General features: G+C 40.4%; 1 pseudogene; it reads right to left on the reverse strand.

The window, feature by feature from the left end:
- LOC145821294 (peroxidase 22.3-like) overlaps positions 1-5,672 on the reverse strand; it is a 57,662-nt pseudogene extending 51,990 nt beyond the window's left edge.
- Between the last annotated feature and the right edge of the window lie 328 nt (positions 5,673-6,000).

The following is a 6,000-nucleotide window of genomic DNA, read 5'->3' on the forward strand; positions in this document are numbered from 1 at the left end:
TTTAGAACGAGGTATGGCCATTATGAATTTTTAGTTATGCCTTTCGGAGTCACGAATGCACCAGCTCCATTTATGGACCTCATGAATAGAATTTTTAAACCATACCTTGATGACTTCATTGTAGTATTTATTGATGACATATTGATTTACTCCAAGAGTATAGAACAACATGAACATCATCTGAGACTTACCCTGCAGACCCTAAGAGAACAGAAACTGTATGCTAAACTGTCTAAATGTGAATTTTGGCTTGACCATGTTATGTTTTTGGGGCATGTTGTTAGCAAAAATGGAATTTCTGTTGATCCACAGAAAATTGAAGCTGTAGTGAACTGGCCTAGACCAACAAACGTGACTGAAGTCCGAAGCTTTTTGGGATTGGCTGGATATTACAGAAGATTTGTCAGAGATTTCTCCAAAATTGCTTTACCGTTGACTCAACTGACTCAAAAGGGGATATCATTTGACTGGACTGACCAAAGAGAATCTGCTTTCCAGGAGTTGAAAACTCGATTAGTGACTGCACCGGTTCTTACCTTACCTTCAGGTACGGATGGTTATACTGTATTTAGTGACGCTTCTCATAAGGGTTTAGGGTGTGTGTTAATGCAGAATGGGAGAGTTATTGCTTATGCTTTCCGACAGTTGAGACCGCACGAAAAGAACTACCCGACCCATGATCTGGAACTTGCTGCCGTAGTATTTGCACTGAAAATTTGGCGTCACTATCTGTACGGGGTGACATGTGAAGTATACACCGACCACAAGAGCTTAAAATATTTCTTCACACAGAAGGAACTAAATATGAGACAGCGCAGATGGCTAGAACTGATCAAAGACTACGACCTACAGATTCTGTATCATCCGGGAAAAGCCAATACTGTTGCCGATGCATTTAGCCGAAAGTCAATTGCCAACTTAGCTTGTTTGCTCACCGGACAGAAAGAGCTGCTTGGTGACCTTCAAAAATTTGAAATTGAAGTTATTTTGAGAGAACAAGGTGGAACGCTAGCCGCTATTTCTGCTCAACCAGCCTTGATAGAAGAAATTAAAGAGAAACAGCAACAGGATGACTTCTTGAAAAAGATCATCGAAGAAAAAGAGTCTAAGCCGAGACCGGATTTCAAATTCGAGAACAATGTACTGAAATTTCAAGAAAGACTGTGTGTACCGAATGATACTGAACTGAAAAGAAGAGTTCTGCAAGAGGGCCACAATTCAAAATTGTCTATCCACCTGGGGAATACGAAAATGTACCAAGATCTGAAACAGAATTTCTGGTGGCCGGGAATGAAGAAAGAAATTGCCGACTTTGTGTCCAAATGTCTTCATTGCCAACAAGTCAAAGCTGAACATCAACAACCTGCCGGGTTATTGCAACCCCTACCCATACCAGAGTGGAAATGGGAGCATATCACGATGGACTTTATCGTTGGGTTACCTCGCTCCAGAAAAGGTATGGATTCAATTTGGGTTATTGTTGATAGACTAACCAAATCTGCTCACTTCTTACCTCTCAAGACAATCCATAATGCGGACAAACTGGCTGTTATCTATATTGATGAAATTGTGAGACTGCATGGAGTGCCTGTGTCTATTGTTTCTGACAAGGATTCGAAGTTTACATCGAGATTTTGGCAAAGTCTACAGACTGCATTGGGTACTGAATTGAGGCTGAGTAGTGCCTATCATCCTCAGACAGATGGACAGTCAGAAAGGACCATCCAAACTCTGGAAGATTTACTGAGAATGTGTGTCCTTGATTTTCAGGGAGATTGGGAAAGTCATCTGCCATTAGTTGAATTCGCCTACAACAACAGCTACCATTCGAGTATTGGTATGGCGCCTTTCGAGGCATTGTATGGCAGAAAATGTAGATCTCCGATTTGCTGGGCAGAAGTTGGAGACGGGCCTTTGCTTGGGCCCGAGATTGTTTATGAAACGACTGAGAAAGTGAAACTGATACAACAGAGAATGAAAACTGCACAGAGCCGACAGAAAAGTTATGCTGATGTCAGAAGACGAGACAGAGAGTATGAAGTGGGTGATCACGTATTTGTGAAAGTGACACCGATGAAAGGCCAGACTTGTTTTGGAGTCAAGGGCAAGTTAGCACCGAGATACGTCGGACCGTATGAGATTATTGAGAAAATTAATCCGGTGGCGTATCAAGTTGAGCTCCCTCCTAAAATGGAGCACATGCATAATGTTTTCCACATTTCGATGTTAAGAGATTATCTCCGGGATCCCTTCCATGTAATTGAGCCTACTCGGGTAGTGTTGAGTGATGACTACACTTACGAGGAACGGCCTATACAGATTGTAAACAGACGGATCAAGAAACTGAGAAACAAAGAGATCCCGCTAGTGAAAGTTGACTGGCAGAACCATGGTGGTGTGTATGCCACTTGGGAAAGGGAAGATGACATGGCTAAAAGATATCCTAAACTATTTCCACTGAATCCTGTTTTCTTCCGGAACGAAGGTAACTCGAGTTTAGAGGACTAAACTCTTTATAAGGAGGGGAGACTGTAATAACCCTCACCACTGCTAACCGATAAACACTGATTACCGTTAAACTGAACTGATTATGGCGTATAACTGAACTGATTATGACTAATAACTGAACTGATTAAAGTACCGAACTGACTGACTGAAAAACTGGAACTGAATTGACTGAGTATGTGTGTTAATTTGTATTCTATCTGTTTGATTGATTATTTGATCTGTTCGTGTTTTAGTGTTTAAACTGCTAATTGAACGCCTTATCGGCGACCGAATCGGGAATTGATTGATGTTTTATGATCATCATAATTTATGTGATTTTATGGTGTAATTATCAAAAAACTGATTAGGTATGATTAAATTAGATTAAAATGAGTTAAGTTGCAATGGTTGCCGTAATTACACAAATGCCACTCTAGTGGCCCACTACTTGGACCTTCTTGAGACTTGATTTCACTTAGGAGCAACATTTGATCAGCCTTTTCCTTGAGTTCCACCGAGTAGAGAGAGAGGTGAGAGCTTTAAGAGAGAATTGAGTTCATGTTTGTGAATTGGCTTGAGAGACTTGAAGGAAATTGAAATGTATTTGCATATTTGAGCTCCCTCACTCCTAATTCTACACCTAAGGTAGATCATTCAGCTTCTTAATTGTGTCTTTGAGTTGTTCTTGCATGGTTCATGTCTAATTGTAGAGCTAAGTCATGAATTGGTTCATTAATGGTGAATTGAAGCTCACTTCATGCATGCATGTTTGAATTAATGAGTTTTCGAGTTGAATTCATGGTAAAATGGTGCATACATGTTCATAATTTTGTAATGGTCCATGTTTTCAACTTGTTTTGGGATCAAGTGGCTCCTTAGAACATCAAATTGGAGCTTCAAAATGATTTGAATTCATGCATGTTTGCATGTTCATATTGTTCATGAAATTGGTTTGAAATTGAGTTTGAATTAAACACCCTTGGGCTTTGATTTCTCAAAATTGAGCTTTGAACCGTGTTATTCTATATGTTTACAAGTGTTTTCTGGAAATTCAGCCCAAGAGGATCGGTTTTGATGCTTTTGAACCTGGGTTTTGGCTTGGAGGTGCAATCTGGAATTCCCAGATTTTGCATTTCCGCTCGAGCAGGGGAAGTTCCGCTCGAGCGTGGAATCCGAGCATCCAGTATCTCTGCACTGTTTTACAGTCCGCTCGAGCGGAGGATTGGGCGCTCCAGCGGAGTCATGTGTCTCAAGCTCGAGCGGGCGTCGAGCGTCCGTTGAGCGGAGATTTCATCCATCCAGTACTTTTACAGTACGCTCGAGCGGGAAAGTTAACGCTCGAGCGTGTACCTTTGTTGCATGTCCGCTCGAGCGGGTAAACCTGCGCACGAGCGGGAATCTGTTTTTCTGAAAATTCCGAAACTGTTTTCTGATCACATCTTTGCATCCTCATCCCATTCTAGGCATTCTTAGGCCTAGTTTAAGGCATATTGTTGAGGATATAGATGTAGAACACACCGAGGCATTAGGGATTAAATTATGATATTTCCCAACTGTGTAGCTTAGTGTGTGTTCAACCTGTGAACTGTGTAGGGTTGGCGACTGGGGAGACACGCTCTAGCACACCGTAGCCCGAACACTGTGAGTAACAATTGTGTAAAGATATGTTCAACTGAGAATGTTTTCTGACTGTTTAACGAAACTGTTTTCTGAAGTACTTATTGTTAATTGTTGAATGTATGTCCTATATTCCGAAATGTATTGTGGCATCCTTAGGAACTGTTGTATACTGTTACTGCTACTGTTACAGAGATCTCTATCGGTTCCCTCGCGGAACCACTACTGTTTACTGACTGATGGCCATCATTACTGTTTGGTCTTTAAGACCTACTGTTTTCTGCTATGCTAGTGGATGTACCACATATGACTGAATAACTGTTCTGACTGAAAGACTGAAGTATTGTTTAATGAACTGTTTTCATTACTGTAAGGACATTTCATTCTTAACCTCTTTACGCATTATGTTATTCACTGGGCTTTAGCTCACTGTTTATATATATATGTAGGTGCTCAGCTACCAGACCGGAGCTAGGAGCGCGGGTTAGACTCCAGTTTTGTCAAGCCAGCCTTTGTGCCTCACCGCGAGGTTCCGAGTTGCCATGCTATGGCTTTGGGGTGTTTTATTTTTCCCCCGTCTGTCCCCACACTGTTGGACTACTGTATAGACTGTCAGCTGCTAACTGTACTGTTACCAAGGGATTAGGTCCCTATACTGTGTAACTGTAAATTTTGTATAGACTGTACTGCTTGTATATGTGAATGCATGAAAAATCTTTTTGGCATACAGACTGTCACAGCTCAATGGACATTATTTATTTACTGTATTGGCTTCCGCCAGGCCCTGTACTCTGTTTTACTGTGTTACTGTTCTGCAGGCCTTCGGTAATCTTGGATTACTGGCCGGTTACGGTGCTAAACCCATAGGGCCGGGTTTGGGTCGTGACATGTTGGGAGTTGTAGCAGCCTAGGTGAATAGTTTTAGTTTCAAAAATAGTGAAGCAGCTTGGATTTGGTGTGGAGTTTTGGCTTTGGCTTTGTGTTTTGTGGGCTGATTTTGTGGGGATTCATGTATTTTATTTTTTAGTTAAGTTCTTCTTAACTTTTTTTTGTTAAAAAAAAAATAAAATTGTGAGGCCAAGGAGTTGATTGTAGGGATGTGAGTAGCAGTAGTAGGGGTATTTTGTACTTTCCGAATCTCTCTCGATGCATGTCATCTTTCTGTATCTTTAATTTCATGCTGTTAATGGAATTTTTCTTTGCTGATCAAAAAATAAAAAAAGGTAACAACGCAAAAAAAAAAAAGTAATTAAATTATTTATTTTATGTGTTGAATGAAATTTTTATTTTGCTCAAAAAAAAAAAAAAAAGCAACTGAACAAAATCTTGAAAAGAAAAGAGTTGGATAGTCATACTTGAACGAAACAATCGTGGAAGTGTAGGCGGAGCAAAGAAGCGCCCATGCGGCGCTCTTGCCTTACAGCATCCTCCACAACTCTTCTGATGGTGGGTAAAGCTTGGGGACATGTTTTGTAGTAGTAATAAGGTGAAAGTGTTGACGAGAAAGCTGTTGTTGCAAGAGAAAGCAAGGGAAAGCTGGCAAGGAGAGAGAAGCTGCGAGAACCCATAACTCTTTTGGTAGTAATAAAAGTAGTGATTATGATCTGTTGTATGTTTTTCGGGTGATATTTATAGGTGAGATATCTTGGACTCAGGCAACAAGAATGAGGGCTTAGACATGGCCAGGAAGACCAGTTCTAGGATGCTAACATCAACATGTAGTTATCAACTTAGACTTTGGAAAACCTATGCATGCTAGAAAGAGAATTAGTACAGAAAATATTGAAGTAGTCATGCACAACTGCACCTTGCAGGTATCTTAATCACAAACCTTGTTCTTTTTTTGGTTCTTCTTTTTTCATTTTTTTTTTTAATCTTTTAAATTTATGTAAAAAG

Source organism: Camellia sinensis, chromosome 3 (assembly GCF_055761805.1).
Source record: "Camellia sinensis isolate YWXY chromosome 3, ASM5576180v1, whole genome shotgun sequence".
Lineage (NCBI taxonomy): Eukaryota > Viridiplantae > Streptophyta > Magnoliopsida > Ericales > Theaceae > Camellia > Camellia sinensis.